General features: G+C 43.4%; 1 long non-coding RNA gene across 1 annotated transcript; it reads right to left on the minus strand.

The window, feature by feature from the left end:
- Nucleotides 1-1,150: 1,150 nt before the first annotated feature.
- On the minus strand, nt 1,151-13,551 carry LOC142486070 (uncharacterized). Its single transcript, XR_012798779.1, has 6 exons — nt 13,432-13,551; nt 9,686-9,805; nt 8,602-8,699; nt 6,925-7,035; nt 3,503-3,612; nt 1,151-2,131 (listed from the first exon to the last, which is right to left on the minus strand). It is a non-coding gene; the product is annotated as an uncharacterized LOC142486070 (long non-coding RNA).
- Between the last annotated feature and the right edge of the window lie 1,550 nt (nt 13,552-15,101).

Here is a 15,101-nt window from a genome sequence, read left to right on the forward strand (position 1 = left end):
GTTTTATCACCCTCACTGTTTATCCGAAGCCCAAACCAGGGCAGGTCTTAAGTGTTCCAGTTAACACCTTTCAACAAAGGTTTTCCTGCCAGAACTCCAAATGGTAGACTGTCTGGCATTCCTGACGTAAATGTGGGGCTTCAGAAATGAGACCCCCAGAGTTCTACTGCGCATGTGCCAACTAGCAGGGGGGCATGGGTCAGAATGCTTTCCCACGTTAGTGAGTGGCTGGAGGTAATTGTAAACCAATCCCCTGTGCTTAAGGTTAAGAATAGAAGGAGAATGGTTTATAAACTGCTGTCCACCCATATATCCTTTGTCTTCGTTTGCTGATATGGTTACCTGATATCACCTGAATGATTTCCTCACTGCTGAAAGAAATGCTACATCATACTTCTCATTCCCCAACCCTTAAGTAAGTGTACTTCTTGTTCGTTACTGTATTATCTGTTGTGTTCACCTATATTCTAAGGAATAAATACAATTTATTATATCTTAAGCCTCGTTCAGTTCAAACCCAATTATTTTTGTGTAATATTAATAAGCCTGTGGAAGCTATCGTCACAAGGAGGTATTATAGTGTGTATTGTGGGGAGAATTAGTGTGTGTGTTGTTTGGGAGTGATATTCGGGAGGATTGTGTGTGCAGAAGGAAGAATGAGTGAGGGGGGAGTAAGGGAGCAGGATTGAATGAGAGGGGGTCATTGAGTGATAGCGGGGAGGGGAGGGAAGAGTGAGGAGAGTGGGTGTAGGAGGGAGCAGTGCAAGAGACCGTCGGGGGCAGAATACATGGTGAGAAGGGAGGCTGCCTAGAAGCATAAAAATCTACTTCACCACTGTTCTGTACTCTCTTCAATACTCTGTGTTACAGATCTCTCTGGCAAGAAATGGGGTCCAATGGCAAAGACTGCTCTAAATAAGATAGTATAAATGAACACAGAGAGAAATTCCAAAGAGTAACCCAAGAAAATACAAGTGAAATCTAATCGTAAGGTAATTAGTCCCATTAAGTGAAATACATAAAGGAATAGTCCATAAAAAAGCACAAAGGAAAAAAATAGGAGTACTTTATTGTGATGTTACATTTCAGAGAATATAAAATTATAGGAAAACAATTCCACTTTGTTCAGAAAACCAGAAAGTCTTGGTCCCAGGTGGACTGAATTTTTATTGCAAATAAGTTCCTTAATACACAAGTAAAGAATATAGTTACTTATTCTATTCTCTACTGTAAGACGTGCCACATTGCCCAATATTTGGGTACAGTGCCCAGATTGTGACCATGCACTACAGAGGTGAGATTCCCCCAACTCCAATTTGCTACACACTCCAAGAGAGATTATTGTGATCAGAGGTGGAATGAGAGGGGTGAGAAGGGTCGCTGCCCAGGGAGTAGCCTGACAGGGGGTACAGAAATCTCTTTTGGTGCATATATTGCGGAGCTGCATTGATTGACTTGTCAATCAGCTCTGCTGCCTATCCCATTGACATCATGATCCGGCACTGTGATCAGCTGCAGCGCTGACCCAGGTGTGTTAGTGCAGCACTTTACAGGGAGGGAACAGAGGTTGTGGATGACAGATGCTGGGGATAGGCCATGAGTACGGGCCAGAGTAAGGTGGAGACTTTCTGTACTCTGCATACAGGACACTGCATGCATGACAGTGTCTGTGTGTGTGTGTGTGTGTGTGTATTCCAAGTGTCAGTGTGCATAAGTAAGTGTGCTCTGTAAGTATGCCTGTGTGGCAGGTATAGGGGGGTGGTTCAGCTGGAGGAACTTATCCAGGCACAAAAGCACATAGATGCCCCAGATTATACCACCCCAAATGCTGATAATATCCTGCTGCACTTTACAGAAGATGATGCAGATGTCAGTGGGTGGTGGGTTCATTAAATCCATCCATCATATCATAGCCACACTGTGCATATGATGTACTGAATCAATCACAGGAAGACATCTCCATGGTAGGGGTAGAAGTTAACAGAATATGTCCAGCACTGTGGTGTGTAGCCCATAAATAATAATTGTGCACATTACAGAACATACTTGCAACTGCAAGATCATTTTGCTGCTTGTAGTGTTTGCTCTTGTCCTGTGCAGTGTTGTCGTAGATCCGTCTCTTCAGTGTTCACTGCAATAAAAGTAAGACATTGCATTAATATTACAGAAGTTTGGGAGCTGAAATCCCACTATGCTGCAGACATTTTCCCTTTGCATAAGATTCTTGTGATTATATCTCAATGATGATCAATAACAACTACATCATAACACAGCCGCTCAATACAAAATATGTATTTGCTATCAATGGTCATGGAGGCCAAACGTCACACAATGTACAGATATACTGCTGCGGCCGAGTTTATTCGAGCATTTGCCCGTTCTTGGCCGCAGCAGTAACCTGGCGCGCGCCGGAGGGTGCCGGGCGCACGCCGAAGCAGCGGAGGAGCGCCCTCCGATCGGGGCTTTCTCCCTTCCGCTGCCGGGTCCGTCGGGTCCCCCGGAACCCCCTGCCGCTGTCCCCCACATCGCGGGACACCAGTGCTCCCTCGGGGAGCCCTGGACGCGCGTGCAGGGGGCGCAGGCACCCGATGACGCGTGACCGTGCATCGGTGATGCGCGGCACGCTGAGGGAGTGCGGCTAGCACGCCGGGGCATCCCCCGGCTTGCGGTGCTAGCCGTGCTTCAATAAAACGTGTCGGTAGTGTAGCAAGGATTATTTCTTCCTCTGGTGCATTATGATGGGATGTGTTGTAAGATTCTGCATTATTAGCATCACTGAATCTTTTGGAAACTGAGTAATATTCTATGTTTTAATGCAATATTATGGATGATCAGCCGGTAAAATAAAGCTTACTGTATCTGTAGCCATGCTCTACCCATGATGTGCTGAATCAATGACTGCAGAGTGATTCAGAGTGGTAAACATGACTGGAACTCATCTCTGAATAGAGGACAGAACAGCAGTGCAGAGTAGGAGGTGAATGTATCTCAAATGGAAGACTTAGTAGCTGTGTGGGGAGTAGACAGTACAGACTGATCAAATAAATAGTTAAAGGAGTATCTTCAACATTACTTGGCTTTGTTATCAACATTGAAGTTTCTCTTGTTTTTTCTGTTCTTTAAATCACTACTACTGATGCCATGTGTAACCTGTACTGAGAGATATACTCTACTGGCCTAGATGAAACCATATGATGCAAACAGGATTCATCCCACTCCAGATTCATATGATTGCACCACTTCAACCTTTAATAAAACACATAGAACTACAGCAGTGCGCTACTGCACATGTTCTTGTTATGAATGGTAGTAGATGTGGTCCTTGGGTCAATACTTCATACAGCAGCCACACTCTACTCATGATGTATTGAATCAACAAAAACCTGCATGGTACAGATCACAGGAAGGGTAGAGTAGAGGGGAATATGTCCAATGCGAAACCCTTAGCAGCTGGATTGTGTGGAGTCAACAAAACGACAAATACTAAATGAGAAATATACACATTGCTTATCTGTCTCTGTGTAGTCATTTTCCTCCTCTTCAACTGTCTTTCAAAATTTCTCTTCTGACAGAAAAGAAACACATGGCTTCAATATTCACTGTTCTTCCCTCCTGAAATAAAAGTTAAGCATTGCATGGTTATGATCATACATACAATGAACCTTGCGCCAAACCATGTGATCCAAAGTAAATCCACCTCCCTCCCATAGCTGTGTTCCTTCTAGAGCTTCTACCACACAAGTCATTAATGTTCGTGACACTGTACTGCAGTCACAGTCTGCACACAAAGTACTGAATCAATTACATCACACTGAAAAGGCAGTCTACATGATGCAATAGTTAACCATAATAACTCTGTCATGCAAATGACAGGAAAACCTATATGTATATCATTAGGGGAGAGGGGAAAAATAATTAAAAAATAAGTGCGAAAAATAAAAACAGATTATAGGAAAGTAAATCCTTGCCCTGGGAACTTTACAATCTAATAGAAATGTTAGAAGACTTAAAGAGAGGCAGCAGTTGGGGGAAGAAGTGCAGTAGATGACAATGCTTGTCCTTAATGGTGGGTACAATTAGTAGAAAGCACATCTTGGGAACAATAGTTGTTAGCAGTGACTGTGGGTGTGGGACAGTAGCCACGAGTCAAAGTTTTTTAAATGCTTGATTTAAGTCGTGAATTTTAAGATTGGTCTTACATGTGGGTGGAAGAGGTTATGTTGGCATATACTGAGTGTGAGGAAGTTTCACATGTACGGTGCAGTGATGGAAAATGGTTTCAGGCAAGTGAGAGAACAGTAGAGGTGAAAGAAGTTTACAGGAGACAGTTATGGTTATAGTGCAAGAGACAAGCAAGGGCATAACGAGAGATCAAAGATGATATGCAAGAAGGAGCAGATTAATGGAGAGCCTTAACAAAAAGGTAAGGAGGAGAACTTTGTAGGTGATACAAAAACTTGATGGGATGCCAGGACAGGGATTTAAGGAGATGAGCAGAGACTGTTGTGGGAGAAAGTGAGATAATTCAAGCAGCAGAGTTTTGCATAGGAGAAAGTTGTGAAGCATGGAGGCCTGTTAGTAGTATGTTAAAATAACCTATAGGATAACAGTATACATTGGAGTTTTAGCAGTAGGTTGAGAGGGGAAAGGGAAGATCTTGGCAATATTACAGAGAAAGAGGCAACACATTTTACCCATAGCCGTGCATGTGAATGGAGATGGAATTGAAGAGCCAAATGTTACTCCTATGCAACATGTTTGATGACAAGATAGATGGTAGTACTGTTTACTGTGATGGAGAAAGGGGATAATATGAGCCCAGTGTTAGACATTAAGTTTAAGGCAGTGGAGTGCCATCCATGAGCATATAGCCAGGAGACAACCCAAGAGTAGGGACTGGATTGCAGGAGTGAGAACAGGGGTGGATAGATTTGTGTGTGTATCATCCGCATAGAGATTATATCTAAGGCCAAAAGCATTGATGAAGTCACCAAATGATAGTATGTAGAGAGAAAGAGAGATCTCAGAACAGAGCCCTGATGTATACCCACAGACAGATCAATAGAAGACGAAGACATGTTAGCAACAGAGATGGAGAATGTGTGACAGGAAAGTTATGATGAAAACCAGGATAGAACTTTGTTACTGATACCAAGAGAGAGTTTAGAATATGAAGGAGGAGAGTGATTGAGAGCATCAAACGCAGCCGATAGATCAAGTAGGATTAGTAGGGAAAAACCTTGGGAATTAGCTTTAAGCACAGTCTGTAGAACGTGCTGTACGAAAGGCAGGTTGTAAAGGATCCAGGAGGGCATGTGATTTAAGAATGTTGACACTAGCAATTAGAAGGCAAACAGCATGAGGGATACAGAGCGGTAGTTAGTAAGGCACATAGGGTGTAGTTTGTTTCTGACAAAAGGGTGACCGCTACAGGCTTAAAGTAAGAGGGCAAAAATCCAGAGAATAGGGAGAAATTGAAGATGTGGGTGAGAGTGGGGACTAAGAGATGCAGTAAGGTGTGAGGGGATACGATCTAGAGGGCATGTGGTAGAGGGAGAATAGAAGATGATTAGCTTCCAGCTCTGTAAGAGAAGAAAAGGAGTCAAGTGCAGAAGGAGATTTGGGAAGAAGGAGAGAAGGGGGAAGGGACAGAAGGAATCTCCTTTTGGGTGGCATCCACCTTGCCTCTGAAGTAGTCAAATGCTTGAGGAGAAGTGAAGGAAGGATGGCAAGTGGGAGGAGAAGGTCAGTGGAGGGAGTCAAATACAGAGAAAAAAAACAGCGTAAATTAAATTTGAGTGTTGATGAGTGTGGAAAAAAGTAGTGTATTTAGCCCTAGAGAGCAGCTTTATACAGGACAGGAGACATTTTTACTGTAGAAAAATCAAACAAAGTGTGAGATTTCCTCCGTAGGTATTAAGAACAGCGAGTGGAAGTGTGATGAGTGTGTTTGGGAATTTAGCCAAAGGTGTGGGTTAGAGGGATGAGTGTGTCAGAGCCTATAGGGGGCATATAGATAGGAGGATAGCATTGTAAGAGTTAATAAGATTGTTAGTTTAAGCAGAAAGAAAGAGAGAGAAGAGAGAAGAGAGGTTAGAGTAGATGTCAGAGGAGAGTTTAATTAAGCAGAGGCAAATCAGTGGGACAGGTAAGATGCGGTGAGGGGAATGACTGATTGTGACTGATGAGAGCAGAAGAGGTTATGTACAACTAGAGCCTTGTTAGTAAGAGTGGACATTCCAGAGGGCACAGGAGAAGGGAAGAGAAAAGTAAGGAAAGGAATGTGGATTACATTAGATAGGTTAACACTCTTAGTAGGGAGGCCTGATGTGTATATGAGCCGGTCCAAGATTATAAGAGATATCCCCCAACATCAGCGAGCATAGAAGGAGACACAGAGATAGGTGTAGAGAGAGACAGAGATAGGGATATGTAGAGAGAGAAGGGCGTCAAGAGAATGAGACAGATAGGCGTAGAGAGAGGAGACATAGAGAGAGGGGGCTTTGAGAGGGGGGCGTAGAGAATGAGGGAAGGTGGAAGAGAATAGGATGTGCAGGAGTGCATTTCATTGAGCAGTGCAGAAATAGCTGCAATAGAGGTCTGTACAAATGGTGCTTTGTGTAGACACATGCAAAGGTAGGGGAAGGAAAGTGTATAGAACATGTGGATAAAAGCAGGAGTGTGGAAGTTAGAGAAATTAGAAAAGTTTTACAGAGGAGTGAGGAAACAGTAAACAGAAAGAACAAGAGAGAGGTTACATTGGGATGACGTGCTGTGGTAGAGAGAAATGCTAGGAGAGAGCCTCCAGATATTAGAGGACATGAATTGAGAGAGCAAATGTATAAATCAAAACCGGAGGGGGAGGTATAGCACGAAAGCTTGCACAGCAGTTGATGAAGATTATAGTCTTAAAGTTGCGTGTACCTGTCAGGGCACTCAAGAAGGTCAATGCTCACAAGTGCAGAGTTCATGAAGAAATGCTGAATCTAGTCCCCCTCCAATTTAATTTTAATATAACTTTTTCATTCTTCATTACTGCAAAAAGCAAACAAAACAAAACCACATTGCATTACTATTTTCAAAATGGATTGAATGACATATTCAACAGTAACTGTGTGATGCCAATATTGCCTTCTCACTCGTAGGCCAGTACGGTCAGGTACCCAGTACTGATAAAACAATAAGTGCCCGTACTAAGTACCAATATGAATTATAAGGAAATGTAAAATCTCCAGGTCTCTCTCCATCTCTGCAACAGATATATGGATAAGCCCATATTAAGGCATCACGTGACCGGAGCCGTCACTGACTGGGTATACGCAAAGATGCAGGGAGATGCAAAGAAAGGGAGGGAGAGAGACAGGGAGAAGATGGGAAACGGAGGGAGGCACGGATGGCAGGCCTCTCTCTTTCACTGGTGCATGCAAGGAGCTGGTCCCAACATCCACAAAGTGTGTGTGTATTATTGGTTGTGTTTTATGGCGGTAGGAGGATAGTGTGTATATTGTGTGTGTGTGGGAGTATTATATTGTGTGTAGGGTATTATAGTGTGTATATTATGTTGAGGTGCAGAGGAGAGTGTTAGATTGGGTATCTTGTGTTAGGGGGTATTGTGTATATTGTGTTTAAGACTATAATATTATTGGGGAGATTATTATTGAGGAGGTATTAAAGTGTGTATTGTGGGGAGTATTAGTGTATGTATTATTTGTGGGTGACAGATGCTGTGGGTAGGCCAAGAGTACGGGCCAGACTAAGGTGGAGACTTTCTGTACTCTGTATACAGGACTCTACATGCACTGCAGAGGTGAAATTCCCCCAACTCCAATTTGCTACGCTCTCCAAGAGAGAATATTGTGATCAGAGGTGGAAGATGAGCAGGGTCACTGCCCAGGGAGTAGCCTGTCAGGGGGCATGGAAATCTCTTTTGGTGCGTATGTTGCCACGTGGCATTGATTGACCGGTCAATTAGCACTGCTTCCTATCACAGTGACATGATCCGGTGCTGTGATCGGTTGCAGCGCTGACCAAGGTGTGTTAGTGCAGCAATTTACAGGGAGGGAACAGAGGTTGTGGGTGACAGATGCTGGGGGTAGGCCAAGAGTACGGGCCAGAGCAAGGTGGAGATATTCTGTACTCTGCATGCCCATCCTGCATGCCCAGGACTCTGCATGCATGCCAGTGGCTGTGGGGTGTGTGTGTGTAGGTATGCCAAGTGTCAGTGTGCATAAGTAAGTGTGCTGTGTGTGTAAGTAAGTTTGCCTGTGTGGCAGGAGGTGTAGGGGGGTGGGGGGCGGGGGGCGGTTCAGCTGGAGGACTTTACCCAGCACAAAAGCACATAGATGCCTCTGATTATATCACCCCAAATGCTGATAATATCCTGTTGTAGATGCACTTTACAGAAGATGATACAGATGTCATCAGTGTTTGGTGGGTTCATTAAATCAATCCATCATATAATAGCCACACTATGCATATGATGTACTGAATCAGTAACACCAATCACAGGAAGACATCTCCATGGTAGGGGTAGTGTTGAAGTTAACAAAATATGTCCAGCACTGTGGTGTGGAGCCCATACATAATAATTGTGCACATTACCAGAACAACATATTGTCAACTGCATGATCATTTTGCTGCTTGTAGTGTATACTCTTGTCCTGTGCAGTGTTGTAGTAGATCCGTCTCTTCGGTGTTCACTGCAATAAAAGTAAGACATTGCATTAATATTACAGAAGTTTGGGGGCTGAAATCCCACTATGCTAATGACAGTTTCCCTTTGCATAAGATTCTTGTGATTATATCTCAATGATGATCAATAACAACTACATCATAACACAGCTGCTCTATACAGAATATGTATTTGCCATCAATGGTCATGGAGGCAATATGTCACACAATGTACATATATAGCAAGGATTATTTCTTCCTCTGGTGTATTATGATGGGAGGGTGAGATTCTGCATTATCAGCATCAGTAAATCTGTAGGAAACTGAGTGATATTCTATTTTTTAATGCAATATTAGGGTAAAATAAAGCTTGCTGTATCTATAGCCATGCTCTACCCATGATGTGCTGAATCAATGACTGCAGAGCGATTTAGAGTGGTAAACATGACTTGAACTCATCTCTGAATAGAGGGTAGCACAGTAGTGCAGAGTAGAAGGTGAATGTATCTCAAATGGAAACCCTTAGCAGCTGTGTGGGGAGTAGACAGTACAGACTGACCAAGTAAATAGTAAAAAGTAGTAACTTCAACATTACTTGGTTTTGTTCTCCACTCCTGTTTTTCTGTTCTTTAAATCACTAATACTGATGCCATATGTAACCTGTACTGAGAGTTATATACTCTACTGGCCTAGATCAAATTAAATGATGCAAACAGGATCCCTCCCACTCAAGATTCATATGATTGCACCACCTCAACCTTTCATAGCAATAACATAGAACTGCAGCAGTGCGCTACTGCACATGTTCTTGTTATGAATGGTAGTAGATGTGGTCCTTGGGTCAGTACTTCATACTGTAGCCACACTCTATTCATGATGTATTGAATCAACAAAAATCTGCATGGTACAGATCACAGGAAGGGGTGGAGTAGAGGTGAATATGTCCAATGCGAAACCCTTAGCAGCCGGATTTTTTGGAGTCAATAAAACGACAAATACTAAATGAGAAATATACACATTGCTTATCTGTCTCTGTGTAGTCATTTTCCTCCTCTTCAACTGTCCTTCAATTTTCTATTTTGCAAGAAAATGAACACATGGCTTCAATATTCACTTCTGTTCTGCAGTCTTTCCTCTTGAAATAAAAAAGTTAAGCATTGCATTATTATTATTATAATTATTATTGACGATACATACAATGAACCTTGCTCCAAACCATGTGATACAAAGCAAATCCACCTCCCTCCCACAGCTGTGCTCCTTCTAGAGCTTCTACCACACAAGTTATTCATGTCAGTGAAACTGTACTGCAGTCCCGGTCTGCACACAATCTACTGAATCAATGACATCACACTGTGTCACACAATGTCATGCTAACGACAGGAAACAATCTTTGTATATATCTTTGTATATATAATAATAATAATAATAATAATAATAAAAAAAATAAGACAGGACAGACACTCCTACATTGCAATCAATAGAAAATAACTGGGACAGGCACTTCAAGGATGCATACGGTCCCGGATAAACTGTAGCTACCTATACACGTGTGCCTTGTCTCTAGACTCTGCATATATCTCTATTTATATACCACCCATTGTGTACTCAGCGCTTTACAAGAGAGACCAAAAAGTACAGGAAATTATTATACAATAAGTTCAACAAACAAAAACAGACAATAGGAAAGTAAATCCCTGTCCTGGGTAGTTTACAATCTAAGAGAAATGTAAGGAGACTTACAGAGAGACAACAGGTGGGGGAACAAGTGCAGTAGATGACAATGCTTGTCCTTAATGGTGGGTACTTGTAGTATAAAGCACTTCTTGGGAACAATAGTTAGTGACTGAATGAGTGACAGTAGCAACGAGTAAAAGCTATTGAAATGCTTCATTTAAGTTGTGAATTTTAAGGTTGATCTTAAATGTGGGTGGAAGAGGGTATGTTGGCATATACTGAGTGTGTGTGAGTTTCACAGGTAAATTGATGGGAAAGGGTTTCAGGCAAGAGAGCGAGTGCGCAGTAGAGGTGTAAGAAGTATAATGGAGACAGCTATTAGTAGAGCTTAGGAGACGAGGAAGGGCATAACGAGACCAAAGATGATATGTAGGAAGGAGCAGATGAATAGAGAATAGTGTTGGACTGGGTCCTCAACTATAAAAAAATGGGTAACGGGTACCCGGCCAAAATGAAAGGTTCTACCCGGTCGGGTACACGGTTTGGCACTTACCTTCCGGGTGGCGGTGACATCTAGGATCAGCAGCAGTCCTGTGACGGTGGCAGCATCTGTGGTGTCTTCAGCCGGCGGGGGAGCTGCAGGCTCACAGACACAGCTTACCTGCTTCGGTGCTGTGGAAGTGATTCCTGCAGCTCCCCCCGCCAGGTGAAGACACCTCTGATGCTGCCAACATCAGAGGACTGCTGCTGCTGATCCTAGATGTCTTAGGAAAGGTAAGTATAAAAGATTATTTCCAGCTGCCCTGACATTACCCGACGCCGGGTATTACCCGGCCAAGTCCACTTCTCAGTGGCCGGTTTCGAGTAATGTCCGGGTAGCTGGAAATGTGTCGGGTAACGCCGGGTACTCGGTACACCACTAATAGAGAACCTTAACAAAAAGGTAAGGAGGAGAACTTTGTAGGTGATCTGAAACTTGATGGGAAGCAAGGAGAGGGATTTAAGGAGGAGGAGGAGATGAGCAGATACTGTTGTGGGAGAAAGGGAAATTATTCAAGCAGCAGAGTTTTGGATAGATTGCAAATGAGAAAGTTGTGAAGCAGGGAGCCCTGTTAGCAGTATGTTAACCCATACGATAAGGGCATGCATTGGCGTTTTAGCAGTAGATTGACAGAGAAAAGGGCAAATCTTGGAAATATTACAGAGAAAGAATCGACAAACTTTAGCCAGTGTCGTGAATGAAGATGGAAAGGGAAGAGTCAAATGTTACTCCTAGGCAATGTGCTTTCATGACAGGATGATGGTAGTACTGTTTACTGCGATGGAGAAAGGTGATATTAGGCCAGATTTAGGGGGAAATATGAGGAGCTCAGTTTTAGACATTAGGTTTAAGGCAGAAGAGTGTCATCCATGGAGGATATAGCCAGGAGGCGACCCGAAACTAGGAACTAAATTGCAGGAGTGACGGTAGGGTGGATAGGTGTGTGTATCATCTGCATAGAGATGATATCAAGGGCCAAAATAGTTGATAAGGTCAACTAGTGATAGTATGTAGTGAGAGAGGTCCCAGAACAGAGTCCTGAGGTATACCAACAGACAAAACAACAGGAGACAAAGACACGTTAGCAACAGAGATGGAGAATGTGTGATGGAGAAGTATGATGAAAACCAGGATATAAGTTTGCTGCGGATACGAAGAAAGAGTTTAGAATATGAATGAGAAGAGTGATTGACAGTATCAAAAGCAGAAGAGAGATCAAGCAGGATTAGTAAGTAAAATGGACCTTGGGAATTTTCTTTATGTACATAATTGGTTACATTGGGAAAGGCAGATTGTGAAGGGCCCAGAGGAGCATGTGATTTAAGAATGTTGATCAAACGGGAGATCACAAGACGTTCTAGCAATTAGGAGGCAAATGGTAGGACGGATACAGGGCGATAGTTAGAAATTCACACAAGGTCAAGGTTATTTTTGAGAATAGGGGTGACCACTGCATGCTTAAAAGGAAGAGTTGAAAGAGCCAAAGGATATGGAGGAATTGAAGATGTGGGTGAGAGTGAGAATATAGGATTGAGAGGGCATGTGGTAGAGGGAGAAGAGAAGATCAGGTTCCAGCTTTGTGACAGGAGAAAAGGAGTCAAGAGTGCAATGAGATCTAGATAGAAAAAGAGAGAGGGGGAAGGGAGAGAACGAATCTACTTGTGGATGGCATCCACCTTGCCTCAAGTGAGCAAAGGCTTGAGGAGAAATAAAGGATGGATGTTAAGTGGGAGGAGAAAGTCAGTGGTGGGACTCAAATACATAGAAGACAGTGTGAATGAAATTGGAGTGTTGATGAGTGAGGAAAAAGTAGTGTTTGACCTTAAAAAAAGGAGCAGAGTTTTACAGAACAGGACAAAGGTTTAGTGTAGAAAATCAGACTGTGAGATTTCCTCCATAGGTGTTAAGAGCAGCAGTGTGATGTGATGAAGTGTGATGAGAGCGTGCTTGTGAATTAAACCAATGCATGGGTTAGGCTGCGTCTATAGTAAGCACGCAACAGATGGCAAAGTTAGCGCATGCCTGTCGCTCCAGCAATCCCTGCACTGAGGTCCGAGGCGACGGGGAGGCCCTGCATCGCTCGCACGCACTGTGGACAACCAAGCGTGTGCCCATGATAATCACGGCCTTAGAGGGATGAGTGTGTCAGAGCCTAGAAGGGGCATATAGATGATGGAGGAGGAGGGAGGAGGAGATGATAGCATTGTAAGAGTTAACAAGATAGCTAGTTTAAGAAGAAAGTGAGGAGAGGTTAGAGATAAGGGTAGATGTCAGAGGAGAGAGTTCAATTAAGCTGAGGTATCGAGTAGGACAGGGGTGAGGGGAATGAGAAGTGGTGGATGATGAGAGCAGAAGAGGTCATGTACAAATAGACCATGTTAGTCGTAGAGCAGACATTCCAGAGGGCACGTGAGAAGGGAAGAGTAAAGTGAGACAAGGAATGTGGATTACATTAGATGGGTTAATACGCTTAGCAGGGAGGTGGAGAGAGAGGCAAGAGGCAGAGGGTGGTGTAGGGGTAGAGGAAGAGATGTTGCATGTACCTTGTCAGAACATTAAAGAACGTCAATTCACACTGGTGCAGAGTTGATGATGAAATGCTGAATCCAGTTCACGTCCAATTCAATTTTAACAGAACTTTTTCATTCTTCATTACTGCAAAAAAAAATTAAAAAACAATGCATTACTATTTTCAAAATGGATTGAATTCCCCCACCAATGACTATGTGTTACCAATATATCCCTCTCAGTCCCACTGCAGCACATACTGTACCAGTGTGAAAGTAAGAAGGTACACAGTACCGGTAAAACAATACGTGCCGGTACTATGCACCATATGAATTATAAGGGGATGTAAATCTCCCAGTCTCTCTCCATATCCGCAACAGAGCGGGCTCCGGTCAGTGGCATGGATGCCCATATATGGGTATGCTCATATTTGGGCATCCCATGTCACTGACCGGAGCCGGCTCTGAGTATAGGGATATATGCGGAGACGCACAGGTGCAAGGAAATGGGAGGAGGCACGGTGAGAAACAGGGAGAGACCACAGGAAGATAGAGGGCAACAACTTCCACAAGGTACTTGTATGGGTATAATTGTTTGTATTTTGTGCAGAGGGGGTAATTTCAGATAAAATACAATTCTCCACCCTCTACGAAACAATTCCACTTTGTTCAGTAAGCCAGAAAGTCTTGGTCCCATGTGGACTGAATTTAATGCAAATAAGGTCCTTAATACACAAGTAAAGAATAAAGTTACTTATTCTCTACTGTAAGAAGTGCCACATTGCCCACTATTTGGGTCCTGTGCCCAGATTGTGACCATGCATGGCAGAGGTGAGATTCCCCCAACTCCAATTTGCTACACTCTCCAAGAGAGATAATTGTGATCAGAGGTGGAACTAGGGGAGGGTGTGAGCAGGGTCACTGCCCAGGGAGTAACCTGACTGGGGGCACGGAAATCTCATTTAGTGCATATGTTGCGGCACTGCATTGATTGACCGGTCAATCTGCACTGCTGCCTGTCACAGTGACATCCTGATCGGGCACTGTGATCAGCTATAGCACTGACCCAGGTGAGATAGTTCAGCACTTTACAAGGAGGGAACAGATGTTGTGGGTGACAGATGCTGGAGGTAGGCCAAGACTGTTGGCCAGAGTAACGTGGAGACTTACTGCACTCTGCATGCCCATCCTCTCCCTGACATCAGGGGAAGGAAGTGGCCCTGGGGTGTGTGTAGGTATGCCAGATGTCAGTGTATGCATAAGTAAGTATGCCTGTGTAGTGGGAGGTGTAGGGGCGTTAAGCTGGAGGACTTAAAACAGGCACAAAAGCACATAGATACCTCTGATTATACCGCACCAAATGCTGATAATATCATGCTGTAGCTGCACTTTACAGAAGATGATGCAGATGTCATCATTGGTTGGTGGGTTCATTAAATCAATCCATCATATCATAACCACACTGTGCATATGATGTACTGAATCAGTAACACCAGGAAGACATCTCCATGTTAGGAGTAGAGTTGAAGTTAACAGAATATGTCCAGCACTGTGGTGTGTAGCCCATAAATAATAATTGTGCACATTACCAGAACAACATACTGTCAACTGCAAGATCATTTTGCTGCTTGTAGCGTATGCTCATCCTGTACAGTGTTGTAGTAGATCCGTCTCTTCAGTGTTCACTGCAACAAAAGTAAGACATT

The sequence above is a fragment of the Ascaphus truei genome, unplaced genomic scaffold (genome assembly GCF_040206685.1).
Source record: "Ascaphus truei isolate aAscTru1 unplaced genomic scaffold, aAscTru1.hap1 HAP1_SCAFFOLD_724, whole genome shotgun sequence".
NCBI lineage: Eukaryota > Metazoa > Chordata > Amphibia > Anura > Ascaphidae > Ascaphus > Ascaphus truei.